Source organism: Monodelphis domestica, chromosome 2, assembly GCF_027887165.1.
Source record: "Monodelphis domestica isolate mMonDom1 chromosome 2, mMonDom1.pri, whole genome shotgun sequence".
Taxonomy (NCBI): Eukaryota; Metazoa; Chordata; class Mammalia; order Didelphimorphia; family Didelphidae; genus Monodelphis; species Monodelphis domestica.
In genome coordinates, this window is record NC_077228.1 from 210,631,166 (window position 1) to 210,658,426 (window position 27,261).

At 39.6% G+C, this 27,261-nt stretch overlaps 1 protein-coding gene across 15 annotated transcripts in view; it reads right to left on the reverse strand.

The window, feature by feature from the left end:
• Positions 1–26,240, reverse strand: part of TEX2 (testis expressed 2) — a 159,411-nt gene extending 133,171 nt beyond the window's left edge. For 2 of the 15 annotated variants that reach the window (XM_007482574.3, XM_056817082.1), the window contains exons 1-2: positions 26,102–26,240; positions 22,775–22,850 (exon numbers count right to left, since the gene is read on the reverse strand). The gene's annotated coding sequence lies outside the window, so the exon portion shown is untranslated. Of the gene's footprint in view, positions 1–13,559; positions 13,645–22,774; positions 22,851–23,649; positions 23,762–25,815; positions 25,955–26,063 lie in introns of those variants that run through there. The other 13 variants (XM_056817090.1, XM_056817083.1, XM_056817093.1 and 10 more) reach the window with 11 other exon arrangements.
• Between the last annotated feature and the right edge of the window lie 1,021 nt (positions 26,241–27,261).

The window sequence follows — 27,261 nt, forward strand, 5'->3', positions numbered from 1 at the left end:
TACCCTTTCTTTTCCATACAGGGGGAAAAAAAGCTAAACAACAACAGGACATTTAGATAACTCATTAAGAGTATTAATTCACCTTGGAGGTAGTGTTTTATAAGTCTATTAGCAAACTTCAAAGAATTTTGTATATAATAGTAATAATGGCTAGTACACACAAAACAGACACATACACACCACACATAAACACACACACAAGAGTTCTAGGTTTTACCACTTTCATTACAAAATAAATTATGTGTGATGGTTCATGTCTCTAATCCCAGCTACTAGAGAGGCTGGGAATGTCGGATCTCAAACTTGGGAGTTCTGAGTTACAGTGAGGTAAAATTATCTCTATACTAAGCTAAGCATTAATACAGTGAGCCCCCTCCAACAGAAGGCCACTATGGTGCAAAAGGAGGAAAACCAGGCTCTGCTTAAAAATAAGGGTCATAGCACTCATGCTGATCAGCAGTGGGATGCAGAACAGCAAAACCAAACCAAAGCAAACTAAACTTTGATATTCAATAGGGAGGTACAATTTGCTTTGCCTAGGTATTCCAAACCTAAGATAATCCCCAATATAGATACAAGGTAAGGTAAAGACAACTCTTTAAAGGCTGAAATTCTCAAACATTTTGACCTCTGCCAAAAAGACAACTCACTTCCCCTTTCAGGGTGGGTGCTCACTGCTTCATGAAACTTTTCCTTGTCTCTCCAGCAGGAAGTAATCTCTCATTTCTCTTTTCCACCTCTCCTGTGAATTCATCATGCTCTTTTTGTATTATAGTTATTTGAGCTAAGAGGCAGTGAGGAACAGTAATAGAATCCTTGGACTTGGAGGTCAAATTCCACTTCAGATACTTAGTGGCAGCACAATGCCATATGAGCAAGTCAACTTTACCTCTCTTTCTATTTCATCACATGTACAATGGGCATTCTACCACCCATTTAAAAGTAGAGTTGGTAAGGCTGAAATGAGATAATGTGTGTATACAGCCGTTATCAAGCTCTTATTAAGTTCTCACTAAGTGCTAGTAAGGACTGAGGAAACAGACGAAAACAGTTATATGCAAGTTTTTTCAGTATTTTTCTTATATCTTAGCAACACTCACTAAACCAGAGGTTCTTAATCGTTTTTTGTGTCATGGACCCTTCTGAAAGCATATGGATCCTTTCTCAGAATAATACCATCAAACGCATAAAATAAAATCTGTAGAGTTATAAAGGAAATCTATTATACTGAAATGGGTATCAAAATATTTTTTAATAAACAAGTTCATGGAGCCCTGGTTAAGAATCCTTGCCCTAGTTCCTTGAGAGAAGTAGTTGCAGTAGGGACAGCTCAGTGGATAGAGAGCCAGGTCTAGAGACAGAAGATCCTCGGTTCAAATCTGACCTCAGATGCTTCTTAGCCGTGTAACCCTTATTGCCTTGCCCTTACCACTCTTCTGCCTTGGAACCAAAACTTAGTATTAGTTCAAAGACAGAAAGTAAGAGTTTTTTAAAAAGGAATTACATTCTCAATGCATATGCAACAGTGTACCTGACACATACACCAGATGTACGTACACTTCTCTTACTATTTTTCCCCTTTTTCTGATAAGAGCAACCTTATTAGGCCTCAAAACATATTTCTGATTCTGCCTCTTGGGTTTAATCTCCTTAAGCCCAAGTTTCCTCATTTGTAAAATAAGGGTGTTAAGACTTGATGAAGTTTGAAGCCTCATCTAACTGGAGCTCTATGATCCCATGAGGCTTTTCAGTAATCTCATGAGTAGTAGAGCTGTGGGTCAAAAGTGGTGACCATGATGTTATTTCCCTAAGCTTTTGATCTTTTCCAAGAACTTTGGACATTGGCAACAAAATGACCACATTCCAAACTGCAGGCTCCTGATGCAGGGAAACAAGTTATTTGAATTAAAAAAAAAAAAAGCCAGAACAATCCTTTCTAAATAGGTAAAAGTTTAAGCTTTAACAAACACACTCTGGCAAATTCCTCATATCACAGAATGGTTTATTTTGAGAATTATCTGGACATTCTCAAATGTTATTCCAAAGAGTTTTGAGGGCCAAGAACATTTTCTTAAAAGTCTCTGCCTATCAAGGGAAATTTAGTTCTGACCTATAGGATCCTATTGTTACTTTAAAAATTCAACTAGGGGCAAATAGGTGGTTCAGTGACTAGAGAGTAAGACCTAGAGGTGGAAGGTCCTGAGTTCAAATTTGATGCCAGACACTGCCTAACTGTGTGTCCCTGGGTAAATTCCTTAACCCCAACTACTCAGCCCTTACACTCTTCTGCCTAAGAACTGATACTTGGTATCAATTCTAAGACAGAACATAGGGAACTAATTTGAACAAATCATAACCTCTGCTTAAATTCCTTCTACTTGTTGTATATATAAATTCCATCCCCAAGATTAAATTTACTCTCATCACATCAGTTTGTCCAGAGTTCAAATCTCACTTCAGCCACTAGCTGTGTAACTCTGGACAAATCATTTAAATCTATATTAGCCACAATTTCCCTTACGGATTAAAAAAAAAGATGATAATAGCATCTACTTCACAAGGTTATTGTGAGGATGAATATATCAATAAGCCTTCAATTGCTTAAAATGTGCCAAACATTGTGTTGGGCACCCAGGATACAAAGACCAAAATGAAACAGTTCCTGACCTCAAAGAGCCTAAATTCTAAATTGAGGGAAACATCTATAGGTACAAAATACCTACAACGCAAAAGTGGAGTAGGGTAGGGGATATGAGCCACATCCCCTACTCCCCTCTCCATGCACAACATCTCTTGAATCTGCCCTTCTTCTATTTATACAACCATCATCCTTTTTACCTCTTGCCTAGACTATTTCAAGATTCCCAATTGGACTCCCTCCCTCAAGTCTCTCTCTTTCCTCTACAATTCATTCTCTTTATATTTGCCATAATGATTTTCCTAAAGGAAGCTATCTTTCTACTCAAACTTCAATGGTTTCCTCTTACCTTTTGGATCAAATGGAAACTCTTCTGTTCAGCTTTTAAAGTTCTTCACAGGGCTAGGTGGCTCTGTGGATTGAAAGCTAGGCCTAGAGGTAGAAGGTCCTGGATTCAAATCTAAACTCATATCCTTCCTAGCTTTGTGACCCTGGACAACTCACTTAACCCCTACTGCTGGCTCTTACTGTTCTTCTGTCTTGGAAGCAATACCCAATATGGTTTCAAGACAGAAGAAAAGGGTTTAAAAAAATTTTTTTAAATAAAGCCTTTCACAGCTTGGTCCGAATCTAACCTTCCATAGACTTTTTAATACACAAATTCCTTTCCTACACTTAATGGTCAATAAACTGATCCATGGGAGTCTATTCTGTATGTATCATTCACTGTGCTAAACACTGGCACTGATGATACAAAGAAAAAAGCAGAATACTAACAAGGGAGGCATGAACATATACAAAATATTCAAGATATATACAAAGTAAATACAATGTAACCTTATGGGGAAAGGTTATAGAAGCTGGGGACTGAGCAAAAGGCATCCTATAGATTTAAGTTGAACCTTGAAGGAAACAGGAATTCTACAGGGCTGAGATGAAGAACATACCAGTCATGGGAGGCGCAGCCGGAGCAAAGGCTGGAGAGTTGTGTATGAAGAACAGAGAGGGGCCAGTACTACAAAGAGTAAGTAGAGGGGTTTCCTATATGAAAAGTTGAAGAAGTAACAAGGTCATGAAGATCTCCAAATGCAACATAGTTTATATTTGATCCTACATGTAATTAGGAGCCTCCATTAGTTATAAAGTGTTTGGGGTGGGGAAGAAAGGTAGGAGGACTTTTCCATGAGAAAAGTCACTCTGGTAGCTGAATGGAGGCTGGATTGGGAGGGGGAAGACTTGAGATGGAGAGAAGAGCAAGGAAATTAGTAGAATAGTCTAGGTCAGAAGTGAGAGGGTCTGAGGTAGGGGAATAGCTATCAGGAGAGACCAAAGCAAATATAAAAATGCTGTGGAAATAGAAATGAGATTTGACAACTGACTGAAAATATACAGGAAGAGTATGAATACAGGATGTCACCAAGGTTATACACTTGGGTGATCGATCCCCTTGAAAGAAAGAGGGAAATTCAGAAGATAGGTTGATTTTGGGGAAAGGAAACACTTTTAAACCTGCTGAGTTGGAGATACCTCTGGGACATCCAGTTTGAGATATATCAATAAGCAGTTGGCAACATGAGACTTTATAGAAAAAAAAAAAACAAGACTGGATATATAGACCTAGGAGAGTCATCTGCATAGAGACAAAATTGAACCTAGAAGAGCTGAGATCACAAAGTAAAAGAGTATACAGAGATAGAAAAGATGACCCAGGCAAGTGTCTTTGGGTATAATTGAACTTAGTAGGAGGGATCTAGATGAAAATCCAGCAAAGACGTCTGAAGAATAAACAGCTAAGAGAAAAACCAAAAGAGAGAGCAGTGCCATGGAAACTCAAGCAGGAAAGAGACTAGTTTAAAAGGGTGGTCAACAGTGGTAAATGCTGTAGAAAGATCAAGAAGGATAAGAACTAGAAAAAGGCCATCAGATTTGACAATGACAAGATTATTGGTAACTGAAAAGTTTCAGTTTAGTAATGATATTGGAAGCCAGAATGCACTAGTTTCCTCGTGACAGGAAAGATTGTGGAGGCAGTAGAGACAGATTTTTGAGTTTAGCTGAGAAGAGGAAGAGAGATATAGGATAATGGCCAGCAAAAATGTTAACATCTAATGAGGGAGAGATGGAAGAAAAAAGAGAGAGCTCTTTATCAAACAAAGCCTGAGGTAAGAGAGTATTGAGAGAGTTATCGGAGGGATGGGAGATGAGAAAGGAACTCAAGCCTAAATGGCCTCAATTTTCTGTGTAGAGATGTCCTCAGATAAGAGGGAGTGAGGAGTACTGTGGGAAGTTAAGAAAAGAAAAGTTTGAAATAATGCTGTAATAAGTAAACTACAGAATCAATTAAGGAAGAACAGCAGGATTGCCTTATTATAGTGAGGGCCCAGCTGAGATTTGAAAACATACATTATACTGGACTGAGTTAGCATTGTTAATGACTTCAGTTCTATTCAGCAACACAAGAGCAGACAAATGGTGGGAATAATCCAGGATTGGGTTTGGAAAGTCATGAGGGATGACAGGTCAAAGGAGCAAAGGTATAGAGAATGGAGGGGAGGGGGGGAGAGAGGTGAACTGGCAGTGGTCTCCAAAATTTTGGGATCACATTTCTCATTAGTAAAATATTTTAAGCACCCCCTCTAAATATGTGCGTGTTTACTTATGCATTACACATATGTGTTACATATATTTACCACTGTACTAATAATTATGTATATTATAAAAATGAAATAAAGAATAATTTAATTTTTCAAAGTGTTATTTTCTTAGTGGTACCAAAAAGCATCTTTGTTATTGAAGGCAATGCGATTGAGTGTGCTTCATTTTTTCCCCTTAAATCACTGGGTATATCTTTTAAGACAGTGCACATTTGTAAATGGTAATTGTTAATAATTAGTTTTTCAGTTAATTTTGTTAAGTAGCTAGCCAAGCAGGTAAATTTCATTTTCAAGATTTTTTTCTTTTTTTTTTTGCTGTCAAAAGACACCCAACTGAACACAACACAACCAACCAACCACCAAATAACAATACATGGCTTCATAGCCAGGAGTCAGGTTTTTGCATGTGGATATTTATTTATTTTCCACTTGGGGGGTGAGCAAAAGTGAACTATCTGGCTTTAATTCTGCAGAAAGTTTTCATTATGCCTCTTCCTCTTTTGTTATGTAGTTCTGTTCAAAGAATATTGTACCTTAATTCCCTATTCACTTTTGGATATTGGTTGTCTTTTTAGGAATGAGGAACTAGTAGGAAGGTCAGCTGGGTGAGAGAACAGCAGGCAATTAAAGAGTATTGTATTAGGCCTGGAAAGGCTGACTAGGGAGATTGTAAAGGGCTTAAAATGCCGAACAGAGGAGTTTATATATGATCCTAGAGTTAACAAGGACCCACAACAGTTTACTGAGTAGGAAGAGGGTCAGAGCTATACTAATTTAGGGTAATCACTTTGGCAGGTGTGTAGAGGATAGACTGAGGCAAAGAGACCAGACAAGCAAAGATGAAGGCCTGAAATGTGTATAAGTAGAGAGAAGGGACAAGAGAATTGGAAAGGCAGAAATAAGGAGGCAACTAAGTGGCTCAGTGGATAGCCAGGATTAGGATCAGGCAGACTTGGGTTCAAATTTGACCTCAGGGCAAGTCACTTAACCCCTACTGCCTAGTCCTTACCACTCTTCTGCCTTGGAATCAATACACGGTATTAATTCTAAGAGGGAATGTAAGAGTGTTTTTAAAAATAGGAAAAGAACAGTGGCACACTGTTTCAGAAGAGAGATAATGGGTTTTAATGTAATGAAATATGTAACCTAGTCATGCTGGCTTATCCTGTGTGACTCATTTTGTCCCACCCAAAAACAAGGGAAGGAAGGGGCTCTTACTAATCACTGTGTCTCAGAACAGAGAGCCTCCCCTTGCAAGAGTAAAGCCTGCTGACGAGCTAGGCAGAAGGTAGGTATGCCGAGATTAAAGAGAGAGATATAAGGGACCCAATGGCAGCTGTAGCTTCTGCTTAAGAGTGCTCAGGTTGGAGTTATAACTGCCCAAAGGGGTTACCTGCCTGTAGTTCAGTGCTTGGCTCAGAATAAGTCCTTCATAAATACTTAGTGACTTAATTACATCTCACCACTTGGATACCACCACAATGCCTAAAGCGAATTGAATTTTAAGATCTCCTCATTCTCAAATCCCAAACCACCACCTCCTCCCAATTTTCATTTCATAGCAATGTCAGTTTTTCTGGATTCAGGGATCACAATGGTAAAGATAACAACTCCTTCTCTAGTTCCATTTTCATAGCTTAACATAACAACTTAGTCCAATTACATTAGGAATTCTTAAAACCTGGGTCCATAAACTTCAATGAGATATTTTTCACAAGTTTATTTCAATATAATTGGTTTCTTTTGTAATTTTACATATTTTATTGTATGCATTTAAAAAACATTATCCTGAGAAGAGGTCCATTAGCTTCTCCAGACTCCTGCTCATGGGTTCCATGGCCCAAGAGAGGCTAAATACTCCTAGATTCAATCCTTATTCCTTCGATTCTGAAATACAGTAACTGTTTCAATCTTTCCCCTTTAACAACTACCAAACACACTGTTATACAGTTGTGTCTGACTCCACGTGACACCATGGACTTTGTCCAAGGGGTTTTCTTGGCAAAGATACTAGTGTGCTTTGCCATTTTCTTCTCCAGTGTGTTCTCATTTTACAGATGAGCAACTGAGGCAAATAGCAGTTGAGGGACTTACCCAGAGTCACATGGCTTGCAAATTTCTGAAGTCACATTTGAACTCAGATTCTACATTTCAGATTCACATTTGAACTAGGCCAGATTCAAGGCCAAGTGTTCTATCTAAACACTACCACCTAGTTTGCCCATCAAACACATAACTGCCAAAATAAAATGCCCAATATCATCATTTTATCATATATTTTCTGCCTTGTTAAAAAAAAATAATACTTCTTGGGCTATGATTGAAAGGGACCACTCAAAGTCATGTAATCTAGCCTCCCACTTAATCCAAAAATCCTTTCTAGGGAAACCCTGGCAGATTCAACTCCTCAAATATCTTCAGTGACAGGGAGTTTGTTACCTCATGGGCAACTCTTTTCAATAGTTGCACTGCTAAGTCGTACTCTAAATATAATCTGCATTTTTATGGGCTAAATTAGATAACTCTCATTGATTTTTCTATCAACCCTGTGATAGGTAATGCCTCACAGTACTACTGTTTCCATTTAAAGGATGAGGTAGCTTGAGAGGTTATACCTCCTTCCCTGGGGAATAAAAAAAAATTGCAAATTCGGCGCTCTTTCCCCTACACCATATGGCCTCTCATTTCAGAAAGCTCTATCTTATAACTCAGTCAAAAATCTGCTTTCCTATGGCTCTTCCTAAGTAGCCAGGTGACAGTGGCCAGAGTCAAGGAGACATCTTCCTGAGTTCAAATCTAGCCTCAGACACTTACTAGCTGAGTGGTCCTGAGCAAATCACTTAATCCTTTTAAGTATTTACCTCAGTTTCCTTAGCTATGAAATGAGCTGGAGAAAGAAATGGCCAATCACTCCAGTATCTTTGCCAAGAAAACCCCCAGTGAGGTCATAAAGAGTTGGACACAACTGAAATGACTGAACAACAAACAACCATTGATTCTAGGTCAGCAAGTCTAAATTGGTGTGGTCATCTCAGGTAGGAAAGGAAACTATACATATACTATATACAGTTGACATGACGAGTTGCTTTGCGATCAGTATTTTAGTGGATCATTAAATAAAGTAGGAATCCTTTTTAAATTGCCTCATAAGTGTAAGAAACTATCAGCTTCCATACTGCTTTCCCCAGGGCACTTGGAAACCTCTGGGAAAGCTGCTCTTTCATCTTCTTTCCTGAAGAAAAGTTCAAAAAATATACCTCCCATCCTTCAGAGCAGGTGACTAGAGGTGTAAGACATATTCTGTCAGACATAGTCAAAGGGTTCATCAGTTTTCCTGAAGTCTATTTTTTTCCTCTCTTTCAATCTTTGTTACAAGAGATATCTTGTTAGGTAGGAGATGGAGAGAAATACGTTCTGAAATGCATGTAATGTAAGAACAGGAGAGGTTAATAAAAAAAAAATAACTTTTTTAAAAAATATAAAGTTGAAAGTGTAGTCTCACCTATCTCTAACTGATAACATGAACTCCTAAAGAGCAGTATTATTTCTAGAAGCAGTCTCATAAAATTCTGCTCCTGAATAGCTATGGTTTAGTAGTCAGTCTAAATTCCCCAGTTTAGTACTCAAGACTCTCTTCAACTCAACTTCATTTCCCATCACCCTTCTATTCTAGTCAAGCTATTATGTACAATCTGTTGACTTCTACCTCCCTGATTCTGCACATTCATCCATTCTTCTAGGACTATTGTCCTTTATCAGTTCATTAGAAGGCAGCTGTGGTTCAGTGGTCAAGAGACTTACTGGCTTACTAGTTGTGTGTCCCTGGGCAAATCACTTAACCCCATTTGCCTCAGTTTCCTCAGCTGTCAAATGAGCTGGAGAAAGAAATAGCCAATCACTCCAGTATCTTTGCCAAGAAAAGCCCCAATGGGATCATGAAGAGCTGGGCACAATTGAAATGACTGAACAAAAAATCACCATTGGTTCTAGTTCAGTAAATCTAAATTGTAGTCAGGAACAATTGCATTCAAATCCAATCTCAGACACTTTCTAGCTATATGACCCTGGGTAAGTCACTTAACCTCTGATTACCTGACTAAAGGATCTACTTGAGAAGGAAATGGCAAACCACTCCACTATCCTTGCCAAGAAAAACTCCATGGATAGCTTTGCTCCATAGGATCATGAAGAGACAGATGAACTGACCCACAATAACATCAGTTCATAGCCCTTATCACTTTTAAAATTCCATTCAACTCACCACCACCAAGATATTCTCTAGCTAGTCTTTCTTCTACTTGAACTGACTTTCTCTTCCCTGCTCCTAAATAAAATATTTTCAGTTTCTCCTATGCCTGAGTTACATTTGATTTGCAATCTAAGTATATTCTCTTATTTGGTATTACATTAAATTATTTAGAGGCAAAGTAGCAGGTTGCTAGACTGAGGTTTAAACCCCACCTCCAATACTAGCTGTGTAGAGCTGGAAAAGTGTCTTCACCAGAAGCAGCTCAAAGTGATTCAGTGTAGAGAGCCAGCCCTGGAGACAGAGGGTTGGGGGGTGGGTGGGGCATAGACACTTCCTAGTTGTGTTACCTGGGTAAGTCACAAATCCAATTTCCTAGCCCATACCACTTTTCTTCCTTAGAACTGATACTCAAATTTGATCCTTTTTAAAAAAAAACCCTCATTTTCCACCTTAGAACCAATACTATGTATTGGTTCTAAGGCAGTAGAGTGGCAAGGGCTAAGGCAATGGGGGTTAAGTGACTCGCCCAGGGTCACACAGCTAGGAAGTATCTGAGGCCAGATTTGAACCTAGGACCTCCCCTGTCTCTAAGTCAGGCTCTCAATCCACTGAACACCCTAGCTGCCCCCCTCAGTATTGATTCTAAGACAGAAAGTACAGGTTTAAAAAAAAGTCACTTAATTTCTGCAGTATCTACTCCATAGGGCTGGGAGGATCTGATGAAATAATGTATGTAAAGTACTATATAAATGTCAACTGCTATTGACACTTTGAGGAAAGTGCAGGGATGATATGTTATAAAGTCCTCAAGGGCAGCAGTCTCATTTATCCCTCCTCTACTGAGTTCTGCATAGTAAGTGTCCAATGAATTTAGCAGATTGACCAAACAGACTATAACTTTAAAAGTATAATGACTTTCCAGAGTAAAGGTCATTTTGCATAAAAACAATCTATACATGACAACTGACTTAACAAGGAATATTAAAAAGTCAGAGCCAAGGTTATAACTGCCAACACAAGTTCTTGTAGTAATCCAGAATACTTTTAATCCAAGAGCTCTTCCCCTCCACAGCTCTGTATGAGATTTCACTGTTTGGTGATAAAATTTTAAACACCAACAAATTCACCAACAGGATTCTAAAATCGAGGAACTGTAACAGAGACACTGTTCAGGCTTAGTCACCTTCCACAAACACTGTACAAAATCAGTTTTTACTATACTATCTATCTGGGTTCATAAAACTCTTCACTGCATGTCTATAAATAGCCAAAGGCCTAAATTAAATCATTTATCCTATCAGATTACTTTTCCCTGTAAAGTTAGGATTATCCATGAAAGACTCTCCATTTTGAGTCAGATAATAAATTCTAAAGGTGCACAAATAAGTGGGAACTTGCTCTAACAACTCAATTCAACATTTAAGTGCTAAATGCTTCATGGGAGGCCCTATGCTAGACACTTGGGACCCAGGAAAAAATATACTAGTCTATGCCCTATGGGCTCCGACATCTCAGTGGAGACACTTTACCCTGCTGGTCTGACAACAGGCTCAAATTTTGCCCTCTATGAGAAAGTCATAAGCCAGGCTGGGAAAACTCAGGAGTTTTGCAAAGTCAGTATGAGTTATCTAGATATGATAATGAAAAACCAAGTGAAGAATAGAGAGATCCGCTGTACACTGGCCCTAGTTAGACATCAGCTGGACCATCATATCCAATTTTTGGCACTACAGGTTCATAAATGGAGAGCTCTAAGGCCTTGTACAGGGGTTCATCTTGTCTAAGCTCCATTTAAAAAATTTTTTTAATCTTTTTAAAAATCTGTTTTAATAAATCTTTAAATCTTTTAAATATCATTTTATTTTTCCCAATTTGCAAGTAAAAACAATTTTTAAAAAGAATTCTGACCTGTCTTAGAAGTAATACTGTATATAATGATTCCATGGCAAAAGAGCACTAAGGATTAGGTAATGGGGATTAAAGCCCTGGGTCACACAGTAGGAAGTTTCTGTAACTCAGAACCTTTCATCTTTAGGCCTGGTTCTCAATCCACTGAGGCACCTAATTCCCTCCATAAAAACAATTTTTAACATTAATTTTCTAGAATTGTGAGTTCTAAATTCTCTCCTTCCTCTCCCCACTCCCTGAGACCATAAACAATTTGATCAAAGTTATACATGTAATCCCACAAAACACATACATGTACAAAACATTCCACATGTCCAAGCCCCATTTTAAGAAATACAGCAATCTACAGTTTTTGCAGAGGAGGTGTGGCCCCAGGTGAGAGAGAAGAGAGCTCAAAATCATGTTGGAGAAGGGAAGATGAAAGAAGAAGAGGATGCTTAATCTGAAGAAGAAAAGATTTAGAGGGAACATAGAAGGATTGTTATGTGGAAGAGGGTCTGGACTTGTTTTGCTTTGCCCTCAAAAAACACATCTGTGAACCATAGGTGGAAGTTACAGGGAGGCAGATTTTTGTTAGGAAAGACTTCCTGAGAAAATTGTCTGAAAGTGGAACTGACAGACATGAGAGGTAATAGGTTCTCCATCACTGAAAGTCTTCAGAATTGTAGGAATACTTGCCTAGGAAGAAACAGTAGCTCTGTGGCATAGAGGATGGAGTCAGCCTTGGGACCAGAAAGACCTGGGTCTATGTGTCACCCCTGCTACATGCTGGCTCTGTGACCTCAGGCAAGTCATTAAGCCTCTTAGTGTGCTAGGCAACACAGAAGGTCCCCAGCAGCTAGAGGGTGAGAGGGGAAGAAGTTTCCTTCTCCAGGAGCTCCCTATAGCAGAACTCAGCCTAGTCCACATCCCCTATCCTTAAGAAGTATAATAGTTACTTGTCTCTCTTCTACCACATTTCTTGTGTCTGCCAACGTAGGTTTTAGGAGGCAGCTCAGGAGTGCCATGGACAGATCGATGAAGGGAGGCCCTGGGTTCAAATCTGCCTTCAGACACTTCCTAGTTATGTGACCCTGGGCAAGTCACTTACCCCCAATTGTCTACCCCTTACCACTCTTCTGCCTTAGCTCCACTACTCAGTACTGATTTAAAGACAAAAGGTAAGAGAGTTTTTAAAAAAAATAAAACAAAATAGGGCTAATAACAGCACCTCCCTCCCGGGTTGTTGTGAAGATCAAATGAGCTAATATTTGTGAGGAGTGTAGCACAATGCCTGTCTCATCTTCCACATTAGCTCTTCTTATCAGAAGGTAAAGTAGGTTCTGCATGGTTTTCTTAATAGTGTTGAGGATGATAATGAGGAAGGCATCCCAAAGTGATGACACTTTGTTCTGCCTTCTTACTTAAATTCAAGTAAGTAAACAATAATCTGCATTTCATTCAAATGTTAACTTTAGTGTCATAATTTATATATGGAATGGTTAAAAATCTTTGGCAAAAAGAGAAGAAGCATCACTCATCCTATGTCATGCTACTGGTCTTAATACAGCCTACACTGCAATAATAAGGGTGTTACTTTGAGCACAAGTTCTTAAAATGTTCCATTTCAAGTATAAAATACACAAATCAACTTGGGGGAAACTGCTTCAAACTCCATTAGGCACAAGAAAGGATTTCTAATAAAAGAGAAAAACAGGCAAGTTTATACCTATTCCAAATGGCAAATGGGCACTAGAACCCAGGATGATATGGTTCTCAGATAAGATCTTTAAGATTACTTGCAAGAGCACTTCAAGGTATCACTTTATAATCTAAAGTACTTTATCATCTTAGAATTTAAGGTACTTCTCTCAATATGTTGTCTTCAACTATTAGAAAATTTCAAGAACTTCTCCAGGTGATAGCAAAGATCTTAGCAGAATGCTCTTCCATCCAGACCAAGCATCCCTGGCCTAATTCCCTTGAGCAAATGCATTTAAAAACACTGTAAGACCAAGTTAGCTTCCAGAGTTTGCAACCATGGAGGTAATGTAGAGATTAAGGGACTAGGAAGTAGGGAGATGTTTTTTTCCTTTTAAAGACTGAAAGCCACCAATAGAATTCTACTCACTAAACCAGAGGCATGGCCTGTTTGCTGTTCTCCAAATTCAACATTCCATCTCCTAGTAGATGACACAGTAGAGAGAGCACTGGGCCTGGAGTCAAGAAGAGAGAGAAATTCAAATCTGGCCTCAGACTCTGACTAGCTGTTTGACAGTGGACAAGTCAGTTCATTGTTGTTGCCTTAGTTTGATCATCTGTAAAATGAGGATAACAATAATAGCACCTACCTCCCAGGTATTGTGAGGATTAAATGGGATAACTATAAAGCATTTAGCACAATGCCTGGCACATAGTAGGTACTATATAAATGGTTAAGTATTGCTATTATTTTTTTAACTCTTACTTTTCTGTCTTAGGAACAACTCTAAAGTGACTTGCCCAGGATCACCAGCTAGGAAGTGTCTGAGACCAAATTTGAACCCAGGACCTCATGTCTCTAGACCTGGTTCTCAATTTACTGAGTCCCCCTAGTAGCCCCAACTATTATTGCTAAAACTTTGCACAGCCTTGAATGTAGCTCCTCCACACTTGGAATCTCTAGCTTACTTCAAGGTGCAGCTTAGGTACCACCTTTTCCATGAATCCTTTTCTGATCTAGGCCTCCCCAATTGTCTCTACCTCCTTCAATATTGTATATATTTAGATATATATATGCTCTGTCCCTCCAGCAGAAGTAAAGTTCCTTGAGGGCTGTGTCTGTATCCTTAGCTCCTAGCACAGTGCCTTGCAAACTTGCTTTGGTTAGGATCTGTGGTTTCATTAGTACAGGGATCTATCAGCAACTCTTCTACATACTATAGCCACAGAAATCTCTGGGACCCTGAGAAGTCAAGCCAAATGACACAGGATCACAAAGCCAATCATGTGTCAGAGGCATCTCCCCACCTCCAAACTTCCCAACCCCCTTGAAACACTTCTTGCACATAGTAGGAAATTCATCAATACTGAATTGAACTTAATTTTCCCAAGATTGCTTCTGGCACAAAGAGCTGCTAGCAGCAGTCAGTCAATAAGCTAAGAATACAAAGAAAAGCAAAAGATAGTCTCTGTTTTTAAGGAGTTCACAATGCAATGGGGGGAAACAAATGAGAATCAGAAAGTAGTGGAAAGCCAGGCACAGGCCTAGAGCAACTTCCTGAGAAATAGGTACCCAGAAGACACCCAGAACCACACTACTTGGTAGCCTAGGGAATAGATGCATTTTAGGAGCTGGGTACTAGAAAAAAATAGGGACATAAGTAATCCAGAAGGCAGAGTCAAAGCAAACTCACCAGAAACTAGATTAATCAATATACTACAATATGTATCAAAAAAGAAATAGGAAATAAATTAATGAAATTAAAATAAGCTTTGATAAACAGTAATAGTCATGCTATAATAGTGCCTATCTTCCACATCCCCATCCCCCCTCCCCACCCCCACCCCAAAGCTAGGCGACTCAGTGGATAAGAGACAAGCCTGGAGATCGGAGGTCCTGGATTCAAATCTGACCTCAGACACTTCCTAGCTCTATGCCCCTGAGCAAGTCATTTAACCCAACTGCCTAGCCCTTACTGCTCTATCAATTCTAAGACAGAAGGTAAGGATTTAAAAATAAATAAAGCTAACTCCCTGGCCTCTACAACTTGAGGGCATCTCCAAATAAGACAGTACTTTAAAAATGTACAGACCTATAGTATATTTTTGGTTATATTTGGTTATATAGGAATGTGCTCTTATAACAATGACCAATATGGAAGTGTGAGATGGCTGAGAGGGCGATACAGCAAGGCATTGTGGAGTGCTCAGGGCGTGTTGGAGCACAAAGGACAACACGGCCACCCAATGCAGCTGAGGAAGTCTCCAGGTGTAACAACTTTTCGTGCCACTGGACCCAGGCTTCCAACGCCGAGAGAATGGGACTGTCTCTGTGCATCGACTTTTCCACTTAAATCTCTTTCACGCACAAGTGTCTAGTGTCTTTTTACACACTCATCTATACACCATAGATGAAAACGCACAAAGACAATCGTCATCCTCAGTTACCGAGAGACTACTACTACTACTACTAATATGGAAGTGTGTTTTGCATGACAATAAAAAAATACATTTTAAAAAATAGACCTAGAGGCAGCTAGGTGGATCAGTGGTAGAGAGCCAAGCCTGGAGAAAAGAAGTCCTGGGTTCAAAAGTGGCCTCAGATACTTCCTGGCTGAGTGACCTTGGGCAAGTGATTTAACCCCAATTTGCCTTGTCCTTATCCCAGAAGCCTCAGAACCAATATTTAGTATTGAATCTAAGACAAAAGGTATGGGTTAAAAAAAAAATAACAGATAGGTGTATGTAAAGTCTGCTTAAATGTTAGCTATTAAAATTATAGAAAGGAAAAGGAATAGAAAAATAGGTTAACAGAATAGCACAAAAACCAGATATAGAATCCAGATAATATAAAATTTAGTGTCTGATAAACCCCCGATTAGAAAACACCTGAAAATGGAATCACTATTCAATAAATACTGCTGGATAAACTGGATGGCTACAGAGGTAAAAAACAAAAAAGGGGGGTAGAGTATACCTCATGCAGTATACTATAATGAACTCTAAATGAATGAGTGATCTAAATTTTATAAAAAGTAATGTTTAAAAAGAAAAGAATAATATATTTGTCTCAATAAAAGAAATCTTTGTGGACAAAATCCATAGATGGGCTTTATTATGTAAAAGGATTTTACACAACAAATGGGGCAGAAATTGAAAGAAAATAATTGGGAAAATATTTTAGATAAATATAATCAGATAATATTCAGATCTCCAGAAACAATAAAGTGATATGTGTCTAAGAGACTAATAAATAACACACCCTCCCAGTTAATCAATAAACAAAGGGGCATAAAGAAACTGTCTAAAACAAAATTACATGAAATGATATTCAAATTCCCTAATAATAACAGAAATTAAAATGACTATAACCTGAAGATATGACCTCAGAATGGTAAAGATTTTAAAAATACATAAGATCCACTGCCAGCATGGCTATGGGAAAAGACACACAAATTATGTCATTAGTAAGAATGCCGACTGGTACAAACATTTTGGAGAAAGTATTAAAACAAGAATTAAGAACTTGAAAAGAGGACCGAGCAATAACTCTTTCCAAAACCTTCCTTTATATAGAGGATGCAGATCAGAATTTTCCAGGTAACTCGCTACTTTCTATCAACAGCTCTATTTCATTTACTTCTAAGAAACATCTTGCCTCACCCAGGATAAACTTATCACCTGAAATCTGAAGTTTTGATACTTAACATCTTTCACTCCCTCTGCTTCCTCTCCCTTCTGAGTGAAAGGTTAGAGAGGAGAGCACTAAAGTCCTCCCCAGGCCTTCATTTTATCAAACTCAGATCAGAACTTTCCAGGTAACTCTCCAAAATATTTTCCATCAATAGCTTTGCTTAGGACTCAGGGGAACATCATACCCCCTTGTCTGCCATCCTTTACAGTTTCCTTTTGTACACTGTAATTAGATTGTAAACTGCACAATTAGAATCATGCCTGGCCATGTGGTGTTGTTGGCTCAGTCACATCCGACTCCTCATGACCCCATTTGGAGTTATCTTAGCAAAGATCTTGAAGTCTAGTTTGTCGTTTCCTTCTCCAGTTTATTTGACACATTAGCAAACTGAGGCAAACAAGGGTAAAGTGACTTGCACAAGTAGTGTCTGAAGCAGGATTTGAATTCAGGTCTCCCGGACTCCAGGGTCCAGCACTCTATCCATGGCACCATCTAGTTGTTCTCTGCCTGGAATGAGTACATGCTTAATAAATATTTATCGAATTGAATTATTCCACTGCTAGGATTCTATCTAAAAAACAATGAGAAAAGAAAAAAAAAACTATGTACAAAGTCATAGTTGTTCCTTTTGTAATAGCAAAATAAAAAAATTGGAAATAATTTATGTTGGAAAATTGGATGATAGCTGAATAAATTATGACAGACTAATATAACATATTGTTAAGTGCCATAAAAGGATAAAAATGAAGTATTCAAGGACATGGGTTAAAATGTGTCCTCAGACATTTCCTAACTGTATGATCCTGGGCAAGTCACTTAACCCAGAAAGTCTAGCTCTTGCTGCTCTTCTCTCTTAGAGCTGATACTAAGACTGAAGGTAAGGTAAGGGTTTGAAACAAAAAGAAGCATACAAGAAAATATGGAAAGGCATCTATAGGAGGTGGGGGTGGGGGTGGTAGCAAAACCAACAGAACTAGAACTATATCCAGACTGATCATAACACTGTGTGTATATATATATTGTTTCAAAGGTGGCAGAACTTCAGAACAAGAGTTATTACTGTCTTTCTTTGTGAATGTGGTTGGTTCTACTTAGTTAAAGCCCAGGTGTGTGTGGCAAGTTTCTCTTCTTTATTTGGTATGTGTGTTGAGTTGTTTTTGTTGATATTTATTTGGTTTATAACAAAAAAAAAACACCAACAAAATAAATGGAAAAGCCACATACCAAATAAGCATATACTTTCCAATATTAATAAAAACAAAGCACATAATTGAAAATGCATACATATAACAATTCAATAAAATTTATTGATTTACATGTTCTCTGGGATTTTGCAAATATTCATTCACAAAAATGCCTAGGTATTTTACACACAATCATAAGCAGTCTCAAATTTCACATTTAACTGTTACTGATAATGACCATTTAACTTCTTTTTAGAACATGAAATGGTATAGTGAAGAATTCTGACAGGAGTCAAAAAGACTTACATTTGAATTCTCCCTCTGATGCTTATGTAAGCACCGCTCTAAGCCCCAGTTTGCTCATCTGTAAAATGGAGTGACAATATACATAGTATCTACCTCATAGGGTCACTGTAAATCTCAAATATAGTAATATACAGAAAATGTTTTGCAAAATTTAAACCATCCTATAAATGTACATTATTATTATTATTATTATTATTAAATGGATCCAAAATCATTTTGGAAGTTCTTTCCAACAAAAATTATCACAATTGATCTGTGCCTGCTCCATTTCCTTCAACGCTAGTCCCTAAGTTTGACACAGAAAAGTACACCTAACATTCTCAATTTCTCCTGAGCTTACAAGGTTACCTTCAAAGCATTTTGAATGCTCACCTATTATCAGAAGACCTTATCATTTGATGAATATATCTTCTTATCTAATTCTTTGATATCTTGTAGTGCTGTTCTTCTTTCAAGTTACTGATTGGTTGCTCATACCCATCACATGTCTCCTCCAGTGCCCTATGACATTCATTTTTAGTTCTCGAAGATTGTTGTATTTTTCCACATCCCAATGCCGCACAACACCAGTATAATATATAACATGGTGGTATTAAAAAGATGAGGCTTTGCTTCCATGGTAAGTCTGAGATCAATCAAAGGAGTTTTGCAATTTCACAAAGCAAATTCAGCCTGCCTTCTTTTTCTCTTTTAACTCAGGGCCAAATTAATTATCCAGCTTGGTTTTTGTTTTTGTTTTTCTAGTGGTACCCACAATGAAAAGGCCAACTTTTTATGCAGAGATGATTCTCAGTCTTGTATAAATGGGAAACCATATAAGTCAATAGTTATTGATGTTCTCTCAATTTCTTTTTTGGTATTAATAAGGTCTAATATTTTTTCCGTTCCTTTAGTATCTGCTCCTCCTTCAAATACTTTGGATATTGAGTCTTCTGTACCCTTAAACTGTGTCATTTCCAGTATAGATCTCCTCTATAGACTTTGTCCAAAAAAACTTGCTTTCCCTTATTTGTAATTTCTAATTCCCCAAAAGCTTATCTAGTATTGTGACATTAGGGTCCAGGTAGGTTAATTCCACTCTCTTTGATGTGGGAGAAGAGCTTGTTATAATTTTTACAAATCTTTTCCATTTTTCTTCTGTCTGTAGTATTCCTTCCATTTTTGCTCCTGAATGCCCTTGAAATGACATTGCTTAGTGGAATGTCTTGCCAAACTCTCTTTTAAAAAATAGTTTTAAACTGCTTGTCTCTGCTTTATGAGATGATACTGCTTAGAGTTGTCCAGACATCCTTCAATGTAAGGTTTCCAAAAAAAGTCTATATTCTAACTTGGAAATGATTTTGGCTTCTTCATTCCATTTGGCAAATAAGTCAGATCTCTATCGATAAGCATTCTCTCTGGGCTCTTTTGGTATGGCAATTAATTTATATTGGTTAAGTTTTTGTATGAAATTATTATAATTGGTGTCAATTTCATTTCTGTTGTTTATTTCCCATTTCTGGTTGTCAGTACTTGCTTATGTGCCATATCTTTTTCTCATTATTATTCTTTCTTCTTGCCTTTTACTAAGTCTAATTTTAGTTCAAACAAGTCAATGGTCTGATTGGACAGACCAGTGATGCAGTAATAACCTCCAAGTCAATAACAAGTCTTTTTCTATATGCTACAATATAAGCTATTTAATTTCTATAATATTATTTGGAATTTTCCATGTCTAACATTTCTCAATTTTTTTTCCTCAAAGAAAAAATATGATATAAAAGCATGAGACTCCTGAGCAACCTACAAACACATGGCCTTCTTCCTAAACCATGCTTTTCTATACATTTCTCCCCATTCTCATAACCATCACTACAGAAGCATATGGGGGACCAAAGGCTACTGTACACATTGGTTTCATGGGCTGCCATAATAACACATCTCTTCTCCACCCCCAAACCACCATCACACCAGTCTATTGGTGATGTTTATCTCCATTATTAGTTAGATTGGTCCTCAGAAAACAAAGTCTACTACTGTGGCCTGACCCAAAGCTTTTATAGAATGACTGAACCTGCCAGAACTTCTGCTCTATTAGGTTAGCCTTAAGAATCTAAAGCTACTTCTAGGCCAAAGTGAGGCACTAGAATAGGTCTCAGTGGAGGCATTATTACATAATTTAAATTTAGCTTATTACTGGGTTGAAAAGTTGAAGCTAGATAACTTCTAAGGCCCCTTTCAAGTACTATACAATACTAGTGAAGATATTCTTTGTGTTAGTTAGTCCTTTTTATATATTGACTGCTAATTAATTCCTGAAACTATAGCTTCTTACACAAGTGCCAGCCTCTGTCACAATAGGGGGTTGGAGTGGAAGTGTGGAGGGTGCAGTCATAGAATCAAAGCACTTTGAAGCTGAAATAGGAGCTGGTGTTGGAAAACTTTCCCATCTGCCACAAAATTGTGGTAATTTAACCCATTTTAGAGGAAGTAATTCTACAGCTGTTTCAGGTGTTCAACACATTTGCTAAATATCCCAGTTTACATTCAAATGTATAAACTTGGGGTTGTAACATAGAATTTTAAAATGAAGGAGGTTGGCTAAATAATCTCAAATTTTTTCCTCCCAGCTCCAAAATTATGATTCTTTTGTACTTTTTAACCATTGTATCATTCTAAAAGGCAGAGAACAGAGAATCCTCGGATCCTCAAAAACAAACACAGATACTCAAAAGAAAAGCCAGCAATAATATATGACCATTGGAGAGGATAAAATGAACATGGAAATGGATGAGGGGGTCCTTACTAGTCGAGGAATAAGAGGCAAGGAATAAGAAGCTAGCAATATCAAAGAAGAGTCATTATTTCCCAGGGTATATAGCTTTTTGTGGTCATCTATGGCTGATCAGCTTCAGATAGATGATAACACCACGAGGAAAAATGTACTCAAGCCTCCTTCTGTCCCCCATCTTTGGAATGTGAAAATTGTCAGTCAGGTGCAGTGATATCCTCTCTCTCTCTCCACTAAGTAGTCCCTAACATCTACTCCACCCCTACTCCAACCACCCCCACCACCAAGAGGTATCTCTGGAAAAAGGGGGGAAGGAGGGAGAAAATAGGGGCAGGGGCAGTGAAGGAATGAAACCTTGTCCTGGGCAGCAGAGATGGCTCTCTGACTCATTTTTTGTCTAGGGCAAAAGGAGGAATACCTAGATCTAGCCTTTTGGGAAACCTCAAAAAATTCCTAATTAAAACCTTAAGATTCCTTCTTATTTTTAACTCTAAGTCCCCAGGAAAAAGGGAAGAGGAAGAAAACAAGTATTTATATAGCATCTACCATGTGCCAGGTCCTGTGTTAAGTATATTTTACAAATATTCTCTCATTTGATCCTCTAAATATCCCTATTTAACAGCTGAGGAAATTGAAGCAAATAGGGGTTAACTGACTTGCCCAAGATTTAACATCAGGTTTTCCTGTTTTTAGGCCCAGCACTCCATTCATTATGCCCCCAGCTGCCTCTGAGAAATCCTGGTCCCTTCAGTATCTCTATATACTGATATCCAAACCCTGATGCACCCCACCCATGACCCAAACCCTCCTACATAGAAATAAAGTAGCATAGAAACAACAACATTTAGATCAATTGAACTCATCTAGCCAACAAAAGAAATTCAAACTACTTACACAGAAATTAGAAAAATAACATTACCAAAGAGAATAATCTTGAGAATCATTTGGGGGTAGGGGACAAAAAAGAGAGAAGAATATATCTAGTGCCTATTCTCCCAAAAGGAAAATCAACAGCTCCCCTCTCATGGTGACCTCTCAAGGAGAGGTAAGTGCAGTACCAGGGATTCCCACAATGAATATAAAGGCAACAGTCCCAAAGTCACCTGTTCAAGCTGGGACACTGCTGCTGCTGCTATCAATGTTAGTCTAGCAAGAAAAAAACAAAAAACACCCAACCTCCTGAGTCCCCAGTTTCTCCCAGGGTGGGAGGAAAACTGCTGTCTATTCAAGGACATTTCCCAGAAATTCACATTGTCAGGTTCTAACCACTTCTCCCTGCCTGCAGGGGTCCACCTCAAAAGCTAGCTAAATACAGGTATAAAGATGGGGCTATTGAATTTTGTCAGTAATTGGAATGGGACCTGCAAATAGGTTAGTGAGACATAGCCCAATGCCCAAAGTGATCTATAAGAGGAAAGGTTTGACTTTCAGTTTCTTTCTTGGGCAGCTAGATGGCAAAGTAGAAAAGGATCTGCCTGAGTGAAAATGTAGCCTTAGATATGCACTAAGTCACTTCATTGTCTTCCTCAATTTCTTTACCTGTAAAGTTGGAGCACCTACCCAAGGCTGTTTTGAGGCTCATGTGAGATATCTGTAAAGCACTTTGCAAAACTTAAATGGCTATATGAATCCTATTATTATCATTACTGTATTTACATAAAGTGAATGTACAGGGAATGTTTTCTGCCTACCTCTCCCAAGAAGTCGGTAATATTAAGGAGTCTCCATTTGAACTTCAGAGAATCTTTGTGACAGGAACCTCTGATTCTAAGGGTAAAGTAAGTAGATATCATTACCCAAACTGAAGCAGATACAAATATAAGCTTTCAATTTCTGTGTTTTTCTTCATTCCCTTGTTTTCATGGTGGTATTTTTTTTTAAATCCTTACCTTCCATCTTAGAATCAATAGTAAGTATTGGTTCCAAGGCAGAAAAACAGTTAGGACTGGGTAATGGGGGTCAAGCGACTAGGTCGGAGACACACAGCTAGAAAGTGTCTAAGGCCAGATTTAAACCCAAGGCCTCCCATCTCTAGACCTATCTATTGAGCCACCTATTTGCCTTGTACTTCTCTTTCAATACAAAACAAACCACCATGCCTTGTGCAGTTATCTTTCTTTCTGGAAATGTGGCATTCTATATTATTCTATTTACCAGGGCTGATGTTCTACTGAGAGTCAAGGGAACAGGTAGGTGCACAATGGATAGAGAACCAGGCCTAGACTATGGAGGTCCTAGGTTCAAATCTGACCTCAGATACTTCCTAGCTGTATGGCCCAGGGCAAGTCATTTAACTTCATTTGACAAGCCCTTGCTTTTCTGTCTTATAGTAGTTACTAAGACAAAAAGGTAAGGTTTTTAAAAAAAGTACAAAAATCAAACAAGATTTTGAGACAGTTTGATAACTCCCATTCTTCTTCAAGGATATCACCCAAATGTCTCTTCTATTCAGAGTACTACTGGCTTATAGATCCAATATAGAATAGGGTTTAAATTAGATTAGGCTACTCCCCCAATCCCACACATTTATCACCATTTAATTAAATTTTTCTGTGAAACACACTACCAGCATTGCTTGGTTTCCATAAATTAAGATATCATTTTCCTGAAGATAAATATGCTGTTAAATTTAGGTTAGTCAACATGGTAGAGAAGAGACAGCATAAGATGGTGGAAAAGTCCCTGGACCAGGAGCCAAGAAGACCTGTAGCTCACCAGATTATCTATGTGACTTTGGGTAAGTCACTTTACCTCTCACCCTTGGCCTCTATTTCTTCAGTACCTTGGTGACCCAATAAATCTTGACTACAAATTTGTCCTCAGACACTAGCTTTGTGACTTTAGGCAAATCATTTAATGTCTCTGCCTCAGTTTCCTTATCTTTATAATGGGGATAATAATAGCACTTACCTCCCAGGATTGTTGTGAGGCTCAAATGTGATAACCAAGTTTTAAAGCACTATGTAAATGTTGGTTATTATTATTATTATAATAAAATGGAGAGGTTGGGACAGATGGTCCCTGTGTAAGGTCTCTTTTTAGCTCTAAATGTATGAGTTTATGAAATTTCTGACCCTGTCTTCCTCATCCTGACTGAGCTCTTTCACTTAGTACATGATTTGATATAATTTATCCTTGCAGCTTTAAATAAATCACACATTTTCCAAAAGATTGATGGATTAACTTCTGAAGAATCTGGGTAGTAACAATGCAATAAGCAAAAAGCATTTGAGTGGTAAAAGTCATCTGATGGAGAGAAACAGCTGTTCCAACAGAGGAGGCGCCTGGTATACAATCACTACCCTTGTTCAAGTACAAAAACTGCATAGCTTGAACTTTCTGAAAAGTCCTCTATTGCTTAAATTATATACAAAATGTCACCTCAAACGTCTGATGTTTTCCCCTAGGTTCTTTACTACTCCCCTTCAATGACACCAATTTCACTCAATATATAAAGCTTCCTAATTTAACCAGTGTCTCTTCCTAAAATATTTTTCTTCAAAATCTTCTGGCCCAATACATTTTCAAATATACTATAAACTCATTCTTTGTGCATTCTAATTCTTGTGGCTACTTGGAAAAATCCACTCATATTTTTCTTCCAAATTTGAACCACATTCCAGCAATGCATAATAAGCCTGTACAGAACTTAGTAATATGTGCTCCATGGCTTTGGGGAAGGGAGAGAGACTTTGCCCTTATGATCCAAGACAGGTAACCATGACAACAGATATACGTAACCAACCTGTTTATATGCTAAATTTTTCAAAAACTGCACAAGAAATATAGTAGACTATATCGAACGATGATTGTATAGTTTCTCCAACTCTATAATCAGTCTATATTTCGCAAAGTCTATTTATAGCTATTTAAGTTGGAGTTCATATATCTCTCTGGCCCAACTAAAACTCTATTTGAATCTTTAAAAAGCAGTCTCAAGTCTCAAATAATACATCATTCTACAACGAACAGACTGACAGAAGGCCTTGTCCCGATATCACTTGTTAATTTCTAAATCTTCCTGTTTGGGGGTTTGTTTTTATAACTAGTCCTCGCCTTTTTAATGGTATATGAACCAAATGTACACTTAAAAGAATATAAGTCCCTCTCCACCAGAAGAGGAAAGGAACGATCACGGGAAAAACAGAGACATAAAAGTAACACCTTTTCTGCAGTCCCTCCCTAGAAGCTCAAAGTCAGCTTCCAAACAGAAACGGGCACTTGAGGCCCATTCATAAAACTCAAGGTGTTTTTTAGTAGTTTATTTTCTGTGTTCCTATACCCGACGTCAGGCCAACCCCGCAGACAGGCAGATTGGAGCGCTGTAGGGCGGGGAATGGACAGCTGGACCCCGCGTGCAACGGGGGTCACGGCCAGACCCGATCCGCCGGCCCGAAGAAGAGGAGGAGCAGGGTCCCCAGGCGGCAGCAGCGGCGGCTGCAGCTGCTGCAGGGGGCGGGGGAACGAGATGCAAAACGAGTCCGGGCTCTGGGCTCGCAAAGGGCCCCCTTCAACTCTGGACTGCAGCCCCACCGGCCGCGCCGCAGGAACGGCCAACGGCCAAGTGCCCGATAGCGCCGTCCCGCCCGCACCTGGAGCGCGAAGAAGCCACGAACTTGGCCGGTCCGGGCCTGCAGCCCCTCGGGGCCTCGGCCAGGGGAGGAGGGAGCGCAGTCTCAGCGGCGGCTCCTCCTCTGCCCTCCCCGGGGCCCCACCGGAGGGGGAAGCTCACCTGCTCCCGGGCCCGGCTCCAACCTGGCTACAGAGTGCGAGCACCCGCCTGCCGCCTGCCGCCTGCCCACCCGCCCCGCCGCCGCGGCGCGCGGGCGGCCCAGCGGTGCGGGGACCCGGCCGGGGGAGGGCGGCGCTAGCGACCGAACGGCCTCCCACCCACTCCAGCTGCTCACAGCTGGCGCAACGGGACGTCCCGCCCCCTATTCCCCCATCCCCGTCGCCCCCCGGGTCCCTGCGCCCGCTCACCCGCTTGTCTTCGCCGCGCTCAATCCAGCTTTACTCACCTCGCTCCCGGGATCCCTCACTCATCGCCCGACTCAGGTAGTAAGTGCAGCGGCTGCAGCCTCAGGCACTGGGCTCCGACTCCAACCCCCAGGCAGTCTACACTCCCGCCTCCCGCCCCCGGCCTCGGGCCAACCCTAGCCCCGCCCCTCACCTCCCTGTCCGGCCCCTCCCGCCTCGGGCCGCTAGTCCCGCCTCTCTCTCCGCCCATCCTCTCATTCTAGGCCTAGAGAGCTTCTAGCCCCGCCCTTTTCCTCCAAATTCTCCCCTCCTCTCTCCCTTTACTCCAAGCCCCACCCCACCACCAATACTGAAGACCAATCAGAGTCCAATCTCGGAGAGGAGGGCGGGAGCCCCAGACCTAACGAATCCAGCCTAATCCAGATCGATGAAGATGGAGGAGACTAGTTTTGTCTGTTAAAGGAACCAAGTGTTTTGGAACCTCGGTAGGAGCCACTGCAACCCACCCGCCTCTCGCCTTCTGTCTGCTCCCTAAACGTCCCCAGTTTACGACTGCCAAACCCTGCTCCTTCATTCTCTATCCTGATAATTGGGCCGAGAGGAAGTTGGAGTAGGAAGGCGTTCAACGCCCTCACGCCTCCAGGAATCAGGGCTGGACTTGCATTCCTACCTGCCTCCCGCACCTGCAGCAACCACACACATCTGGTTTTTTTGTCATTAAACAGGAGCACTGAACCTGGAGAAGAAGGGACCTCAGTGGTCAAACTGTGGCCAAACAAGGTTCCCTTCTACTACATCCCTAACAAAAGAATATTCGAAGACCTCCAATGAAGGAGAACCTTCCCCAGGAAACCCATTTCACTTTTTGACAGCTCTAATTGTGGAGCTGAAATCCGCCTCTCAGCGGTTATCTTTGTTCTGCACTCTTGGGACCAAATGAAACAAGTCTAATTTCTTTTCTCCTACAATTACTCTTCCAGTTCCTGAAAATAGCTATTATATCCCTCTCGTCCCCTCAAGCCTTTTCTTCTCCACGCTAAAAAAAAAAACGCCCCCAGTTTAGCCTTTCTTTCAAAGTAATGTTCTCCAAAATTTTTGGATCCTCCACCCCATCCATAAAAATATCTTTGAGTACTTAATCCCCAAAGACGTTTATTTACATGTTAAGTTTATGTACTACTTTGTCATAATATAAATGTTA